A 19,715-nucleotide genomic window follows, 5' to 3' on the forward strand; every position below is an offset into this window, starting at 1 on the left:
ACTAGACTGGGACGTCAGCAAGGAAGGGGTGGAGTCATGTTTTGGGCCAGAATTATGGGGAGAGAGCTAGTAGGGCCGTTTAGAGGTGAGGGTGTGAAAATGACCTCGGGAAACTATGCAGAGTTTCTGACTGACAACTTTCTTCTGTGGTACAAAAAGAAGAACTGGCCGTACCTTCTGTAGCAAAATTATCTGAATGCATGACAATGCATCATCTCATGCTGCGAAGAATAGCTCTGTCATTAGCTCACAAGTTCAAGAATTGTGAAGGTGATATCAAAGGGGGGGTCCTATGTTAACATGTAACTTGGCCCTTTAAGATGGTTTTGATTGAAATAGCTTTTGATTTCAGTAAATATGCCCTCTTAGTTCTTTACAACCTATAAAATGTTTTATACAACTTTGTTGTGCATAATAATGTGGAACAGTGCATTTTGAGTTTTCGATTTTTGAAAAAAAAAAAAAAAAGTAGTCATCATTGGGAGGTTTGTTCAATAAAATCTGAATTATGCTCTAATGGTTTATGACTTTAAAATTAGACTGACTGTCATTGTCGACTATTTAGGAAAATCAGAGAAAAATATCATTTGCATAATAATTTGGAACGCAGCGTACTTCTGAGAGATTCTGCCTCTCTAAAAAGCTCCTTACTTTTCAAGCCTTTGTTGCCCCGCCCCAACTTTTTTGAAATGTGTTGCTGCCACCAAATTCAAAACGAGATAATATTTTTCAGGAAATCGTACAATTTCTGATTTGTTGTTTATGTTGTACTGTGAATAAAATGCCGGTTTATGAGATTTGATAATCGTTGCATTTTTATTGAGGTTTTTTGTTTTTACATTTTCACACAGAGTGACTAGACTCATCTCTTAGCGACTGATTTGAAGAGTGTAAAGCAAACTTTACGTAGCAGAGGAATCATCCCCTTGTCCATCTAAAATATCCCACGCTGTATGAACTGCATGACCAACCAAATGGAACTAAATGTAATTAAGATCTACTCAAGGTTAATTTGGTCAGTAATGGCATTAAGAATGTATGGAGTAGCCTTTCTCTAAATACCAGTCCATTAAATCTCTGTATTAAAGGATGATGCTGAAATGAGACCAAGCATATACACATTAAAAATAATGAACTTGTTCTGTGTGTTTTTCTTGAGAGAAGATGAGAGGCGAGCTAAGGTTGGATTTGAATGTTTATTCTCGCTAATTGTGTCTCTTTAAGCGTGTTTTTTCACTTTTCTTCCCTCAGTGTGGAACTAGTTATTCATGTCCTTTGGTTAAAATCAATTGGTCAACGTCCACTCATTTGAGCTCCATTCAAACCTCAAATAAAAGACGGTTCTTTTCGAAAATGAAGCTTTGGTAAGCAAGGAGTGCTTCTTTAAAACTGGCATCTCTCCAAGAGAAACAACCTTCCTTTCTCTTATTCAATTCATTTCAAAACTTGGTCCCAGATTGCCCTTAAAAAGAATAATTTTCATACACCGAAAGCGTTGCTTTGTTATCCTTTGCAAGGCTAGCTTCTATGAACAGCGGTCTGAAATTACCAAATAATCCATCAAGAGCCAGTGCTTTTCAGAGAGCTCTACCTCGTATCAAAGGCTTACCTTGCCTTGTATTCAAATTTCCCCACATTATTTGACCATTCATTTCACTAGAATTAAAAAAAAACCTTAGGAGGATATAAAATCTCTGAAAGATGTATTCTAGTGGAGAAAAAAATCACTTATTTACTCATGAGAAGCCTTTAATTTATGCTGTCCCTGAACCATCAGCGGCCACTGAATACACTCTTATCTATTCAACTCTTTTTATAAGTCCTTTATTAATATAATAAATTAATCTTCCCTTGACTGTTTAGCATTTAAAACAAAACTCCTTCCATACCAGGAAAGTAGCCTCTAGTTGCTTGGTTTACATGCATGTATGTGTGTGCAAACACATGGGAATGTTTGTTTAAGAGCGAGATTGTTATGCCCATAACATTATGAGCTGCAGCGCCAATTTGAACGCCTGCTTGTGTGTGCATACCGCGCATATGTGCACGTGTGCGATCACAACATATGCCGGAGCCAGTGGGGAATAGTTTTCCCCAGAGGGTATTCCACACAGCCCTCCAGTCAGTGTCTCAAATTAGAGGGAGCAGCAGCACAACCGTGCCTCATCCACTTTAATAGCATTTTAACTGTTATTGGAGCTCTTATATATGAGCATTCAGTGATGCTGGTCATGCCGGCACGCCTATGAAAAGGACAGTGCCACAATAGCCTCCAACTGAACTGTGACAGGCCAATTAATGAGCCTTCATTGGGAAACAGTTGTTACATAGGTCACCTAAGAAGTGTAATTAGAATGCATTGTGGATTCTTATTTTTATTGGGGGCGTTAAATTGAAAGCGTGTGCAATCAATGGTGAGTCGTTATAACCTCAGAGTGATAGATTTTGGGGGGGAAAAATAAAAAAGGCGACTGTTTATGGAGGATGTGCAAAGAGGCGAGAGTTAGCGCTTGTTTTTTCCTCCACTGCATGCACATTCACACACATAAATGTCGCCCATGAGGCTTGATAGATGTGTCACAGTGGGGATGTGAATGGGAGCCAATTACATTTATAATGTCAGACGTGGTGCAGAAATTAGCTTCAGTATTATTATGTGGAAGCTAATTGCAAGGAAATGCTAAAATGATTTAAATCACCAGGGCTATTTGAAGACATTAAGACATTTTGAAGATAGCTACAGCGCTAACAATTTGTACCACCCGCTTTATAATTACATTTAATAGGTTGTCTTATCAGTGCTCGAAAAGTGGATTCGGATTATCGCCAGGCTGGACAGAACAAAATTGTATTTTTTCCTTTTTTTTTTTTTTAAGTGATGAGTGCTGGCCATTCTGCTCATAGGAGAAGGGAGAGAGATAATATTCTGGGGGTTAAACTCTTGGATTGCCTCTTCAAAAGGTAAAATGAAGCAGAACGCCATTTGTGGGGGCCATGCTTTGTGTTTTCAAGAAGCCAGTCTGGAAGGTCTACTATTGGCATTCACCGCCACTTAACTTTCCACCGCAATAGATTTCCTACAGTATGCAAAGACACATACAGAGCGTGTTGCCAAGCCGTCCTCAGAGTTGACCCCATCCAGCGGCACTGACCTCACCATTGTCGGCGCTCTCAGCATTCAGATTGTATGCTAATAAGGGCAGCGATGGAGGGAAGGGAGAGCCGGAGACATGCTTTGTTATTAAGTGTACGCAACACTTGAGTTGCTGCTGCTTATTAATGTTCAGGGTCTAACACTTGAATGGTTATGAATTATGTTGGTTTTACAGAGTCGGGCGCAATGTAAGTATTGTCCAGAGAGGATGGTTTACATTAAAAAAGGTTAGAATCTAAATGCAATCTTTAGAAAAACTTGACTTTATTAGTAGTGGGAAGAGATGTCTTCCAAACAAATTCATTTCACTTGCTGCATGAATTTTTGAAGGACAATAAGCAGTCTTTACAATAGCTGTGCTCTGTTTAGTGCATGAATTAAGTAAAAGAGATGAAAAGATGGAAGAATAACAGCAAGGGAGGGGTTAAATGAAGCAGGAATGATCAGGATATGTATTTTTCACCATAGGCTATACATTTTCTTTCAGACCTCTGACCAGGGTGAAAAGCTCAAACGGCATAGTGCCAAACTGACAATCAAATGTACTGTAACTTCCATGTGCTACGATTTCCCTGCTTCTTAAGAAGCGAGCTACAAAAAGGCATTGAAATAGGAAAAATTAGTACAAATTAAAAGCTTAAATATTATCTAACTTAGGATGATAGCTGCTAATCTTCCAAAGCAGATAGATTTGCCAGACGCCATCTCTGTCATCAGGCAAATCCATCTTGAAAAGCTCCAATCTACATTTGTGCCAAGCCCAACACTGTTTGAACCAATCAGCATCATTTGAGGAGAGTGAGGCAGTAGCTCTGGGTGGGGTTTAGTTGTAAACAAAGCAGTTTGCAATGGCTGCCTTTAGTCTGGTGATTAGCTCAGATTTAGCTCCAGTAAAGCATCTATTTTACCAGAATCTGACCATGTTTCAGCATGACAGAAAGAACAAAAACGACACTAAAAGCTCTTCAAGATGGGAAAGATGTTTTCACTCTTCTACCGACCTGCTTTGGCATTAGTTTGTGAGAGCTGCAGGGGAAAGGGTAAGTTGTTGTGTGAGCGGTTGTATACAAGGCCTGCTAATGGAGTGTTTGGCTCAGATGTAGCCACAGCAGCAGTTCTGTCAGAACTGGACCACATTTCTGTATTAAAACAAGGGTAAAAAGCAACACTGAGAACTTCTCAGATCAGAAAGGATATTTTGCTTTTCTCCTGGTCTGCTTTGGCATGGATTTGTGACTGACATAGGGGGGTTTGCCAGTGTATCCAGTGCTGAAACGATTCTTCAATTAATTGTAGTCACTCAATCAAAAAAAATTCCTCAAGGAAAATTATTCGCCTTGAGGCTTTGCTTAAATCGGTCAATACCAGCAAATGCCCATGGTTTGAGCAGGGACCCTTAGGCTATTTTCACACCTGATAGTCCGGGGGACTCGGCCCGTTTTGGAACGGAAATCGCAACATTGTTGCACTTTCCTTTGGTTTGGATCGCATTCACACTGCTCTTGGTCAAACAGACCAAACCATCTGAACACCTACAACCTCTACCAGTTGGGGGCGCTGTCGTCACAAATACAGGGCAACCAAGAAGAAAAGATGGCGTAGAAGAAGACCAAACCAGAAATCTATCTCCTTCCACTGGTTTTACTTCCACATAAACAATGAAAAAACACAGAATTTACGCTGTCTTTGGGTTTCTGCTTTTGCATTGGGGTATTACAAGCAGCCAGTGAGGCAGTAAGCTGTCCAGAATGACGATCTCTGCATGAGACAAATAAATCAGCACCGATTACGACGTGCTGCTATGACTACACAGATGCCAACTGAGGTACCAACACGTATTTTAATGTATTAAATCACATATAAATCCGTATATCATTACGCTTTGTGCCACTTCCTGCCTTTGGTTCACAAGTTGGTCCGCTTTGCTTTCACACCTCAAACGAACCACACCAGGGTTCGTTTGAAAGGGGACCGAGACCCCCTGTTTTCAAGCGGACCAGAATTTGCTTGTTTGGTCCCCACCAGAGCTTTCACACCACTCCAAATGAACCGAACTATCCAGGAAAACGGAGGAGAGTTTGTTTTGAGGCAGACAAAACAGCTCTGGTGTGAATGCGCCCTTACTGTGGCTGAAATCACTGACTTCATTGCTACCATAACATTGCATGCAGTAAAAATGACATGAGGCGTGAAAATCATACACCAGAAAGAAGATGATGCACTGCTGTTGAAAGGTATTCATGCTGTGTCTTTTACACACTGACTGTGGAGTATGGCAATTACAGCGTTTTACTGATGTAACATTGCAGTGTTTTAATGAAAGGTAAATATAAGTTGTGCCTGCAGACTGCATTTAAGCATTTAAGGCATTTAAGAAGACTACATATTGATAATAAATAGATCCAAGTCAAACAGAAACATGTCATTGCCACAATCAGTGACTGAGGTAGACAGACTTAATAGGTCAGAGTTCAGCAGTCAGGATTCAACAGGTCATAGGAACAGCTCTACACCTTAAAATGTGACCTCCAGGTCATGGAACGGTCTTTAACAGTCATATTTTTAGATCGGATTAACTCACAAACAGTAGTGTGGTTAAAAAGAAAATAAAAGTAAACATCTTTTGAAAAATAGACCATATATCTGAAATGCTAGAGTGCAGATTTCACTGGCATATCAAACCAATGTGCAAGCAATAAAGCTTTATTTCTTGCTAGAATGTAAAATGTTGAACTCAGAGCCGGATGTTAAAATGATTTTTATGAAATAAGTGATCTTGAGAAAAATTAACATCACTTGATGACAAATTGGAGAATAAAAATAAACTACTTATATGAAATTAAATTTTAGCACTAAAACTTTCCAGGCAGAGGATCCCAAATAAAGCCGTGGGAATATTTATGAAACTATATTTATTATCTTTTGAATTTCAAATCAAGTTTTATTTCATTAGAACTGAATAAAGTTTTAAAATATATATTTTGTTAGATCGCCTGTGTCATTAAATAAGTCATGGTTCATTTTAATCACTCATCTTTTTTTCTAATTTGTGTACTACAACTACTTGTAAATAGGGAAAAAGTGATAAATTTAAACATACTGAGCATGAGACATTTCTTATTAGAGTGCTTGATTAAACAATAGAAGAATCGATAAAATGAATGATTGCAAAAAAGAATTGATTACTGCAGCCCTAATCCAGTTGCTGCTGCCATGGAAGCTGTTAGCTCGGATGTAGCTGTAGAACAGAACTCGACCACATTTCTTTTTAAAACAAGAGCAAAGAGCCAAACTAAAGGTTTGTCTTGGCAGAAAAGACTTTTTTGCACGTCTTCCGACCAGCCTTGGCATCAGTTTTGTTGACAGAGAAGCTTTGCCATTAGCAATCTACGGCAGGGGTAACCTGTCAGTACCCTTGCACCCTGAGGTGCGCCATCCTGCATCACTGACAAGGAAAAATTAATTTTTGAGTTAAAAAAACCACCAAATTTTAACTTCATAATGTACTTGTCTGTGGGGGAAGCAATAAAAAATTGAATCATTTTGAAATTAATGGCAAATTAACCCTAAAGAGGCAAAATAATCCGCTGCTGACATAATCATCCTGCATGAACTTGCAGTTCCCCAACCAGAAATTAGCTATCTGCAAACATACTCTGTTTTTGTTGTTAGCTAAAGGTGTGTTTAATATGTAGTTTTGATTTATCATCAGGTTCACTATTGTTTGTTGGAGATGATTGTCTTAACAGTTGCTGATGTAGTCTGGACATGTTTAACTGGATTAAAAAAAAGACAGAAGTCCTTTATGTACCCATGATGCAGCAGTTCAACATTAAAACAGTACCAGAGCTGAAAGCCTTGAGCAGTCAAGCAGTTAGATCTGTATTCTGTTAGTGAAAGCTGCTGGAGGGTTAGAGCTCTCTGTCCACAGCACCTGAAAGCCTTATCCACAAGTGTACAATCAGCACCATAAGCAATAGGCCCTTTACCTTAAGACCACATCATCTGCAGGGCTGGCCGCTCAGACCCGGGGTGCCACTCAGAGCTTAGAAGGAGATTAAGGTCCGGATCTGGTGGAAGAGGAAATGTATCATTCATAAAGCGGCATTTCCTAATGGTGTATAATGTCTGCAGCATGTTTTAACCATTTAACCTCTGACTCAAATTAATTCTACTTCTAGCCTGGCTATTTAGAATTTACAGTGGCATGTAGCTGTAACATGTGAATGTAAACAAAGTGCAGTTGAATGTGTTTTTTAATCCTAAAATCCACACTTTGAAAACAAAAGGATTGCTCCTATGTTATACACACACACACACACACACACACATATATTGTATATATATATTGTATATATATTTATATATATGTGTGTGTGTGTGTGTGTGTGTACTGTTCCATCATCACATCCTACTGCCCGAATAGAGCATAACAGAGAGAAAAAGCAGCCCTCTGTGTTGTTGTTATTTTAAAATATAGGAGTAAAACTCAATCATCAGCAATAAAAAAAAAAAACTTCAGGGTCACAGAGATGCTGTATATTATGATTCTATTTGTTAAGCCATGTTCTGTGTCAAATATAGGTCTGAAATAATTTGCTAGTCTGCACAGTCAGTCCAGAAAGTTCACACTGGTATCGTATCCGTACTCAGTATTCGCTAGTACAAATTTCGGTCTCAGGATAGCACAAAACATTAGCTCTCTAACCAACTTTGCATTGTTTACACATTGCCTTTAATAAATTGTGCTTAGTTTGACTGTTTCCTGAGTGTTTTCTTAACTTTAGACTAGCAGCTGTCATGTTTTAAAATCTGTTCTCTTTCCTCCACAGTGTTTCAGTGCGACCCCTCCTCCTCCCCAGCTACCTCCATTACATCTCCTGGGTTTCCAGGTTCAGCTCCGTCATGCATCCTGCATCTGTTTGCTACTTCCAAGCATCTTATCAGTGCCTGGGTTAAGCTCCTTAACCTAGACTGCTCCTCAGAAGTCTCTTACTCATCTTATCCTACTCCCGTCACCACCACCAGTGTCGAGACTCCATGGGGGGGGGGGGTGGGGGGTGGGTATCCTTTCCTTCTGTCAGCCTCATCACGATGGAGTCTATTCGCCCAAGACATTTCACAATTTCAAACACTGACAAACATTTCTAAACTTGTAAATAAATCATTGTTAAATTTGTATTAAGTCTCTTCTGACTGAAATCCATATATGATTTTAGCTTTGCCACATTTGAAACTAGAAAAGCACTCAGAGAGCGCAGACCTCCGCCATTAGCCCTATCTCCCAATAGTGAAGAACCTTGTAATAAATTCCTGAATCCCTCCCCATGTGCCCTCCATCACAGCATTCATCGATTACTCCCTCCCCAGTGGGGTGGTAACACAGTGAGGCAAAGCATTGGCTTCGCTTCGGGTGGACTGTCATGGTGGAAACATTGCCTGCCGTTGCCAACAGATGCACTGAGAGTCTCACCCATGGTCTCACTGGAGGACTGGAAGTCATGGCAGAGGGTGAATATTCCTCTATTCCTCCCAGCATTGTGTGTATTCTCGCTACAATTCACTGTCTTTCTCTCTGTTACACTACGACTCGTCTCCTCGACCGGGCGTGTGCCTTTCAAACTCTATAAACTTCCAGGCTTTGAGTAAAAACACAGCCAAAATGCTGCTGGGATTGAAGTTACTCATGTCCGCTATCTCCTGGTGTAAAGCGGTAACAGCGCAGACCTCCGCCATTAGCCCTATCTCCCAATAGTACATAATCCTTAAAAAAAATTCCTGGATCCAGACGGTGATTCGGATCACTCCCAAAATCTAATCAGCTCTTCCTTATGCCATTTCCTGAAAATTTCATCAAAATCCATCCACAACTTTTTGAGTTATGTTGGTAACAAACTAACAAACAAACTAACTAATTAACTAACCCATCCGATCACATAACCTCCTTGGCGGAGGTAATTATTTATCTAGGAATATCACTCAAAGGAAGTGTAAACTGCTACAAGAAGCTGCGGTTCTGTGGCTGTATCTCATTCAAGTTCTGTTTTGCTAACCTGTAATGGACCAAGATTATTCTCTATTGGCTGTGCGTTGTTTCCCAAACCTCCACCTACCCCTTAAGCCCTTATTAGGGATGTTTTTTATCCGTCTGTTTCCCCATTCGGCCAAAACACTCATTTAAACAGCATTTAACAGAATAGTCTAAAGAGAAGAAAATGCTTAGAAAAAATTAATTATAGGATCACTATGTTAGCCATGTTGTAGAGGATATGAGGCTGACATCACTCTCACTAACATTAGCAGCTAGCTCCGCCAGACTTCCCTCCTCTTTGCTGATTAACATCGTTCTTTGAGATGTGGCCTCTTTTCAGACAGACTAAATGCCGCTTTAGTTCCATTTACTACTTAAAGAACAGTCATACCACGCTGTTCCTACTACACACTAACTGCTAAGCTTCTCATATTTACATCCGGTGAAGTGCCGGGGAAAGCTCAGACAGAAAGCTATTCACTAAAGCTACAGCAGCCTCTAGTGGCGGGAGGTCCATCACAGTTTACAAGAGCATTATAGACCAGGATATCAAGCCTGTGTTTATAAAAAATTTTAGGTAAATTGTCTAACTGACTCATAATTCGATAAACGATTGTAACTGTGGCCCTACTAGACATTTCCAAGGTGAGTCTAGATGCACTGCTCAGCTCTGCCCACTACTGTTGTTTGAATTGAGGACTCTGTTCAATAATACACTGCAGTGCATACGAAATAGTAAACCGCTGTTTCTATTTCATGGAAGAAAGGGGTAAAAGTCATCATGAAGTGTCAGTCTAGGAGGACGTTTATGGTGAAATCCAGGCCTGCTGACGACGATTCGCCCTTGATTTAAGTGTGGCGGTAATCAAGCTCTGTGTGCAGTTAATTCTGTGTTCCATTATGTGCTTACATGCATAGGCACACGGTGAATGATTTCCCTCACACATACACACCAAACAGATAGAGCTCTATACGTCTCTCTACCTCGCTGCTGTGAGTCATTAGCCATTCCAGACGCAGGGTGATCAGCAGAGCCAGCCTGGCCTGAGACAATTAGAGACCCCAGAGGTGGCTGCACATCACAATGAGCCCCGCGGCCATGATTAAAACATCAGCCGCTCTCTATGCAACGCTGACGGAAAAGAGAGAAAAAGAAGGGAGGCAGGAGAGATCACAAAAAAGATGAAGGGACTGAGAGTTTAGTTCTATCAGCTGCCTGTGTTTCTGATTAAAAGAAGGGTTTGTACATCATTTTATGTGCTGGAAAAAAGCGTCAAAAGGTGGGTTCATTTATCCTTTATTGCACATAATATTCCCCACACACTTACTATACACACACAGGGGAATTGCTTCATCTTAAACAGTCACATTGGAATATTCACAGAGCTCAAACCCTCTTGCGTAAGTCTACAACAGCCAGTGGATTACCAGTTCTGCAATGTTGCTATCTCCTTTGACATTTGTGGCTTTGATATGTATCTCAGTGAAGGGAGATTTAGATAGCAAATCCCTCAAGTGCTTCAATGAGCCCAGGTGCGTACTGTTGAAGATGCTGAAAGAGACGGGCAACATAGCCAAACCACTTGAAATGGGAGCTTAGCTTTTAGAAGCGACTTAAATCATAATTTCAAAGGCCAGCCAGCACAAAGCAATAAAATACTTCAAAGGTACATATGGAAGTGACAGTTTACATTGAGGTGTATTATCAGAAACAAATTAAGGAGTTTAAGGGACAAAAGGTGTGATAAATAGCCTTTTCTATGTCTAATACAGTTAATCTTTGCATTATGTATAGCATTAGCTAGCTTTAAGTCTGTAGAGAATAATAAGCCTACATCTGAAATACACTCCAACAAAATTATAAATGGTTCTACTGCCTTCTGTTTGTACTTTAACGCTTGTTTTAAAACAACCTTGTAAGTCTCCAATAAGTTTCACCTATCCTTAGGGTACTATGGTATATCATCATGGGATTATGTTAGATACGTTGCACTAGCTTGTATGCAAACAGCTAATATTAGACAGCAGGATTAGACATCATTTTATCTCACCCCCTCTGGTTGTAGTCTACCTTCAAGCACATTCAAGCACAAAACCCATTTTAAGTTTCTACTTCAGTTTCTAATTGTGGTTTTATGTGTGGTTTAAGCTAATCTTGTAATGCTAATGCTAATGTGCTAAAACTGAGATAAGGCTGAATGAAATTCTGGCTTATTTGCTTGAACTTTGACTACATTAGATGTTGGAAAAATTCGGCCTGTACATTTAATTGAGTTTCTCACCTTGTTATTCATGTTTTGCTAGCTAGCTTTATGTTGCTATTAGCTAACAACTTAGATACCATCTAACAACATTACTTACCTTCTATTTGTACTTTTGACCACATGTCAAGGCCTGTAAAAACACCCCTATAAGGGATGAGTAACAAAATGTCCAACATGTCTAATACCTACTTAACCAAGTTAAAACAAAGACTTCAGTATAGCATTTCACTCCAGTGCAATCTCCCACCGGGGTTGCTATCTTTTGGGAACAAAGAATTAAAAAATAATAATTCTGTGACAAAAAGTGACCAAAGTATTCACATTTTTACAAAAAAAAAAGTGAATTAGAGTCATTATTTAAAGCAGTTCCTGTCTGCAGTGACTCTGAGGGCCACGTCACAGCCTCTCTGTGTCTCTTTCTCACGGTTATGAGTCATTCAGGCTCTTTTCTGCAGGGTCAAAGTCAGTGCAAATGTGCAGTTCGGCAAAGCATGACGTGACGACAAAACAGCCTGCCATTGGTTGTCACAGAACAGTCACAATGCATTCTGGGTTACAAACAGACAATATGGCAGCGGGCTAACCCGCTAGAGGCAGGAACGATTGAAAAATTTATTACAAATGGATAAAAAGACATCCAATATCGGAGTTGCTGGAGTGGATTTAATCTTTAAAGACCCTGGAAAGTCAGCCAAGTTCCAGGCTTGCTAGAAAACATTCTGTGAGAGCTACAAAGGCGTGGATAGCGTCATTAGAATGGCTAAGCGGAGAACTTTCTGAGGAAAGACAAGTGGCTACAATTTATCTTTCAAACATTATTTTACTTTGAATATCGTGTTTCATCTTGTCTTCTTTTGACAACGCCATCCACAGAGGGTTAATATAAGATGTACCATGGCAATGAAAACTGACAAAAAAGGAAATCTTATTTTGTGCCAAATTGTTGGTCAATTTTGGCGTGGGTTGGTTAGGACCCAAAAGTCGGTCACAGGTCCATTTTCAGTAGGTCACAAATGTGCGTGGCATAACTCAAATTATTTCAAAAGTCTTTGAAGTGCTTTTAAAACATGATGATTTGTTCTCTCTTCTTCTGACTTGTTTTATAACATCTGCAGTCTAAACTGCATGAGTGTTTGTTAGATAAACTTGACTGGTAAAAAATATAGGAAATTCAGGCCTTTATTTCTTATTAAGAAGCATGAGTTGGGTCCTGAGGCATTGTCCACTTGTACTCACAATACCAGTACTTGAATTTTAGTGTCATATAGTAGACAGAAAATGCCAGCAGTATTAGGAATCTGATTATTTGTAAAAAGTTTTCACATTTGAGCCTAGTCTACATCAGGTCTCCTTTTTCATGCTTTGAGTGTATTGGTTTATCAAGCTTTGTAGTGAATTAGCATTACAGCTAAACACTGAAAGTGCAGCAGCTCAACACTCTACTGTTGCAAAGCTGAAGGATTTAATCAATGGCCTGCTTTTTAATAATGGCTGAAATTGAATCTACAGAGGCCAAAATAACGCAACTTGTATTTCCGAGCATAGAGCAAGCTCTACAACACATTCCAAATAATGAACCCTCCTTTGAAGGCCAGTTACACACAAGTGAGAAGAAGTGCCATATTCCCATTATAAACAGGCATTCCTGAGTGATAAAAGCAGATACTGACATTTTATTGGACGATGTTTTCATTATTTTGCCCATCCCTGGTAACTTTACAAATCTTTGTGTTGCTGGAGCAAAAGGAAATGTTTGATGTGACATTTCAAAAATGCATCCGACATCAGTCATTTATTACAGTGATGCTTGAACATTCATAATAATGCTCTCACAATAAACGCCTTAATATCAATTTCTGCTCTATTATCAGCCACAGATACCAGACAAGCTCCAGTCAGAGAAAAACCAACCTATTCAGTACTATTCCCTCTGCGGTTTACCCTGCTATCCCCACTCCTCACTGCCTGGGCAGACCCTCATCTCCCCCCTGCACCACCCACCCACCCACCCTGCTCCCCGCCCCCCCCCTTGGAGCCTCGCTGTCCTCTGATCTGGAGCGACACAGACCACTTACCCACGGCAGCGGTCCTCCCGGAGAAGGTTGAGCTATCCCAGAGTCCCCGCGGTGTGCAAGCCCTCTGTCCCTCTGTTCTTATGGTTCAGTCACCATTGAGCAAAGCCACATGGGAGCTCCACTTCGGCGTCCCTCTAACCCGCAGTGGTTCCTGGCTGAAACTCCCAGAACGCCCACTGTGAAGGTGTGTTGTTCTTTTGTGGAACTAGATAGGAGGAAATGTTGAAAGTGTCAACTTTGAGATGGACAACAGGGATTCTTCATTTATATCTAATGACTTCCCTTTTCAAAAACTGCAATTATAACCAAGAAAAAGCAATAAATGACGCATAATTAGGCAGACAAACTTAAATGAAGGGTAAATAACGCCTGTCCGATGCAATATGGTATCTAATCGGTCTAAGTTGAGGCTGCCGATGCTGAATCCGAGACGTTGCTGCATCCCCTCCTGTTCTGACACATGCTATAACGGCTAATTAAATGTGATGGCTGGTATTATTCAATTCGGAAACAGTCGTACCTCAAAGAGCAAAGAAAATTACAAAATTGATTTGATGACAGCTAAATTGCAAGAGAAAGGCCTTGATTTAACCAGCCAATGTAAATGAGTCCAATTTAGGATCGTGTAATGCGGGCCGGCGGAACGCGGCGGAAAATGATCAGGCCCGGCCAGTCACAGATATTAAAATGAATTATATCTAATCGGAATTTTAGTCACGCTACATTAACTAATAGAAAGTTATTAACATTTCAAGAGCGCGGGGAGGAGAGGAAGGGGAAAAAAAAAGCTTTTGCCTGCAAAATTAACAGTGGCTGTGCTGACCCGTGGGCCTGTGGATGTGAACACTGTAATGACAGCATAATGGCATATTTACATTTAAAACCTCGCCGGCTAATATTCAGACTCAGAATTAGACGTTAAGTCAAGGAATATTTGGTTTGGCCTCCTGGCCTCTCTGCTGAGGGTTTCTCTGATTTCAATAGTACAGTCTAACTTTTAATTTCCTTCATATTTTCCCACTAATCCCCTTCTTTTTCATCCTCCCTTGAGTTGTCACTGCTTTCTTTTGTGTGCTTGTAGCATGTCTCACATGTAGCATACTACAGTAAAGTGCCAGCTCCTTCCCTTGTTCCCTCCTTCTTTCATCTCTTCATTTCTATAGAAATGTGTTGTCCCCACCCGTGTTTGTCTTTGTCTCTCTCTTATGATGAGCCCAGCCTGTCATTAAGGCTAGAAGGCCATCCCTGACAGCTATTTTACCTCTGGCAACAGAGTTTTGTATTTTAAGTGTTTCACTTTTATATTAATTTTCTTTGCTCACCAATATCACTTCAGTCTCTTATGCATCTTCAATCCACTCCTGCTTTTTTTTAAGTTCAAGGGCTGCGAAGAACACAGAGGAGCGCTTAAAGACACAGCTTTTGAGGCTGTTGATACCTGCCAGGTTTTGCTAATTTTCAAAGTACAGTGAATAAACCATAATGAAACAGCACCCAACAGTCAGCCAAGGACGGCGCCGCATTCAAAGATGTTTCATCGCTTATCACACACTGCCCACCGAGCCATTAGTATTCACAACATATTAGAAGTTTCATGGACATCATACACGATGAACTCAAAGCGTAGTCAATCCTTAATAAAGGCATCAAAATCTTTCAGTATTCACAAAGTTTGTTTTCATGACCGGGGGTTATTCAAATTCCTGTGTTTTTCAGTAAGTGAATAGAACAATTTACAAGCACACAAAGTGTGTGTTTGAGAGAGTGTGCGCATCTCTGTGTGTTATTGTTTCTGGGTTTTTTCGCCGGAGTTGGGCTGACCTCTGGCTCTACACGTTCAGCGCCAGACATCACCGCTCCTCTGCTCTCCTCATTTCCACTCCTCCGCTTGTCTGCAGCCGCTCTGTTCATCCGCAGCGAGCGATGAAATTTTTACATAGGACAGACTGGCTGCTTTATAATTTAACACAGTATGGGCCGGAGAAAGAGGCATAGCTGAGACTATAGCGGTGATATGTTTAATGTTTGATAAAAGCAGCATGCTGCGGCGTTGTCGTGGTTTTAAAAGGGGGACAATATCCAGGTTCATGTGTCAGGGTTAATGTCCTCTTTTAGAATGCACCATGGTATTTAAGGCTTCCTTCTCTGTGTCCTTTTAGGTTGACACTTTTAGCTTTTGACATTCATGTGTGCATATGTGCATGTGTGGCAGTGTAAACTTGGTGTCTGTATCTGTGTACGTCTTGCCAGTGCCAGCGGTGGTCTGTTTAGAAAAAAAAAAAGCAACAAAGAACGTCTCAGGCTCTGACGTCCAGCCAGCAGACCTTCCTCTCAGCCCACCATCTGCTCCCCAGGTCACCAGACCCACACCCACCCACCCCCCTCCTCCCTGCCTGCGAGCTTAGTAACTGGTTTCATTATGCACTGATGTGTGAAGCGCTTAGAGACTGAGCTCTGATTTTCTGTCTTCTCCCTCAACAGCCGTTTTTAAACGCGCCTCTTTAGTGCAGGAGATTCAGCTGTCTGGCAACTTACTGAATACTTAGAGAAGAAAAATAACACCTGAAGGTAACCTTAGGAGCAGGCAGTTCACATTGCATAGTCCTAAGAAAGAGCATCACAGATACACAGCATGTGAAGCATCAGCACAGAGCTTATGTAATTTAACTCACTAAAGATTGGCTTTGCAAAATGTTTGGTAAGCTTAAATCAATGGGTTATTTATTATCAGTTAAACACATAAAATAATCTCTTCAGCTACATAAATAACAACTGATTTTGTCAATTTTAATTTAACTGAGATCAGATTTAGATAGCTGCAGCAGCCTCATGCTCCTGCTAAACTCTCAGCTGGTTTAAAATCCAGTCAGTACCTGACAGCACTAATTTCTGTTGGTTTTGATTTATTGTACCATATTACACCATTACATATCTCTTGTATTATAACCTATCCTATAGTATTATATCATATCATATTGTATCAAAAGACATAACATTACATTTTACTGTTACGTATTGTATAATGTGGTATATTGTATCGCATCATTTAGTATTGCATTGTATTGTTATGTTGTATTGTATTATGTATTGAACTTAGGGCTGGACTATATATATCGAGTATACTCAATGCTTTTGCCACGCACAATGTATAAAATGACTATATTGCAAACATTGAGTATAAATTATGTGGAAGTTTTGAGAAGCCAGAGTTTTGCTTCTCCCATTGTCCCTAAACGCATCTCTCACAGCAGAGAGCTCTTTCTCTCTCCTGCCCATCCAGAAAACTCCTCCACACATGCGCATTTTTGTATCGGTGGTGGGAGAAGCAAGGAAGAGGAAGGTAAACAGAGCAGCGTGGCGAGTTAGCGGTGAGTTAGCTGCGTTTTGAGATGGACAACGAGAAACAGCGCTGGATCTGCAGCATTGAGCAGTCGTTCAACTTTGAAAAGGAGGAGGTCGAACTCACACAGTATTAGTTAAAATACGCCGCAAGATGACTCTGAGACAACAGCAGCAGTAACACAACATGTCGCTAAAGACATGACCCCAGTGTTTTTGAAAAGCCAGAATTTAAAAATCTCATAAAGAAACTTAACCCAGAGTATGAGATTTGCCTGGGCGCGAACACTTTGCTTAAAACTTTCTGCCAGAGTCGTACAAGTCAGGGGGAAGACGGCCCAGCAGCGGACAACTGTGATCCACTTCTTCACAACAACGGAGTTTGATCTCAGTCGAACAGCTCAAAACACTGACGATGAGGGATTGAAATGGTCCTGCCTCCAGACAAGCTTTTCCCCCCCATGATCAAACAGGAGAGTTTCTTGAATAAGGTCTAAAGACGCTCTCATGTCATGCACTTGTCAGAAACTGGTCTAGTGTTCATCAGCACAGATGACAGACTCATATAATCACAGCTGCGAGCCTGAATGGTGGACTAGACTGCAGGGTTTTGGCCTGAATGGTGGACTAGACTGCAGGGTTTTGGCCTGAATGGTGGACTAGACTGCAGGGTTTTGGCCTGAATGGTGGACTAGACTGCAGGGTTTTGGCCTGAATGGTGGGCTAGACTGCAGGGTTTTGGCCTGAATGGCGGGCTAGACTGCAGGGTTTTGGTCACTGGCTGCATGCAGGATTGATGAGTTTTGTGTAGGTTTGCTTCACCCTTTATGAGGAAAATAATCATTTTATAATCAGCAGTAGTAAACATAACACAGAAAAGATTTTAGGACTTTCCATACACTGTAAAATACAGAGTATTTCATGATTTCTGTATTTTTGATTTATTAGTAAAAGACTGATTGAAGACTTTCAAAATAAAACTGCTAAATTTGACTTAATATTGATTTTGACCCTTTCTGCAAACAATTTCATTAAAAATCCAGTAGAACGGTCTATTTTTAATCACCAAACTAGTGTCATTTGGGGCTGAATTTAATACAGCTGCTGAGAGGACATTTCAAAATGTCGTGATATATATCGTGTAGCAAAAATAAATTGGGATATCAATCTAAGGCCATATCGCCCAGCTCTAATTGTACTGTATCTTATTGTAGTTTTGGTATTATTTACTATTGTATTGCTGCTGGGCAACCAGAGCAGTAGACAGCAAGAAAGATGCACTCGAGTTATATTTTGGAACTGCAGTGTAGTGTGATATTTCACAATTAGGTTGACAACATACGCTGAAACCTATGGCAACAAAGAAGATGGATAGTCTAGGACACCTTTAAAAGAAAGAACAGGGAAATTTCAATCAAGAAAAACACAAAAAAGACTAAACAGAAGACCTCAGTCTCAACTACAACTCCTGGTTAGCTTAAAAGCTAACAACAACTGCCACAGAACACTGCCTGATCAACAGTGGACTGCTGAATGCGACCTATTGAGATAGCATGGCGGCAGTGTGTACTGACAAAGTGGTCCAGCGCTCAATGACTAGCAGCAAAACAAGCCCTACACTCATACCAGAACTGACATTCTGTGAAAAGAGACTGCTTCTTTGACTACTGCAAAGCAAGCGTGCCCGCGGAGTTCGCATCTTTCCCGACAGAGATTATCCGGAGAAGGGGGCAGCACGACACCTGCATCCAGGAGGGGAGGAAGCAGAGACGGCGTTGTGCGAGAAGGCGGAAGCTGGGCTGCAAGCTAGGCTGAGAGCAAACCTGCCATACTAAGCACCTTTCTTGTGAATGCTTGCGCCCTCGTTAAGAAGATGGACGACATAAGGCTGTGGATTTCTAACCACCTCTTGGATGACTGTGTCTTGATAATAACAGAGATCTGGAAGTATGAAAACATTCCTGACCTAGCCGTGGAGGTAGTAGGCCTTAAGAGTGGACTGGACACCTGACTCCAGTAAGACTAGAGGGGGTTGTTGGCTCTCCTCTCCCTCACCTTAAAGACATTCACCAGAGTCTCAAATGCAGGCATCCAGGATCCTGATTGACTCCTTGTTCCCTGGACACTGTCTGTCCAGCATCACCCACACAAACCTGCTGTACCAAGTATCTTTCTCGCGATTGTCCACTCCCTGGCCAGCGGGATGGATGATGTGGGACTTACCATGTTTAATATGCAATGACAAAAGCATGTACAGTATTTGGCAGAAGTAGCTACTTAGCAGAGTCTGGTCCATGCAGGCTGTAAATCTACGCTGACATATTCTGACTGACTGTAGTTCTTAGATGCTACAGAAACTTACAACATAAACATCCAAAAACAAGCTTCTGGACAGAGCTTTTTGACGCAATTGAGGAAGTGGTATTTCTAGAGTCTGAGAGCATCAAGACCCAGTCCATGAAGCTGACAAACCCAACCCACCAATAACCATAAAAAGAGCAATTCCAGAAATATGTGGCATTTCTTAATTCATTATGTTAGCTTGACTTAAAAATATATTCTGTTTAGACTTTGCTATCTTGCTTCAGTGGCAGCAAACTGAGGGCAGAGGTATTATGTGTTTGAGTTGTCCATCTGCTGATCAGAGCCTCATGTTCATTCCTTCCTTTTGATACAATATCTGAAGAACACTCAAGGGGATTTTCTTTAAACTTAGCACAAATATCCACTCTGACTCAAGAATGAAGTTATGATTTCTGGAAGTCAAAGTCATTGGCCCTCATGTTTATCCCCCCAGCATCTCAAGAGCTTTGTAGGAATTTCTTCAAACATCGTACAGGTGTTCTCTATGA

The 19,715-nt window shown here is 40.8% G+C and overlaps 1 protein-coding gene across 8 annotated transcripts in view; it reads right to left on the minus strand.

Moving 5' to 3' along the window:
- The window catches only part of kcnh7 (potassium channel, voltage gated eag related subfamily H, member 7), a 245,580-nt gene that overhangs the window by 198,937 nt on the left and 26,928 nt on the right, over positions 1–19,715 (minus strand). For 5 of the 8 annotated variants that reach the window (XM_041781706.1, XM_041781704.1, XM_041781710.1 and 2 more), the window contains exons 3-4: positions 13,525–13,729; positions 7,144–7,224 (exon numbers count right to left, since the gene is read on the minus strand). The gene's annotated coding sequence lies outside the window, so the exon portion shown is untranslated. Of the gene's footprint in view, positions 1–7,143; positions 7,225–10,169; positions 10,318–13,524; positions 13,730–19,715 lie in introns of all 8 variants that reach the window. The other 3 variants (XM_041781707.1, XM_041781705.1, XM_041781702.1) reach the window with 2 other exon arrangements.

This window comes from Cheilinus undulatus, linkage group 24 (genome assembly GCF_018320785.1).
Source record: "Cheilinus undulatus linkage group 24, ASM1832078v1, whole genome shotgun sequence".
In the NCBI taxonomy this organism is placed as follows: domain Eukaryota; kingdom Metazoa; phylum Chordata; class Actinopteri; order Labriformes; family Labridae; genus Cheilinus; species Cheilinus undulatus.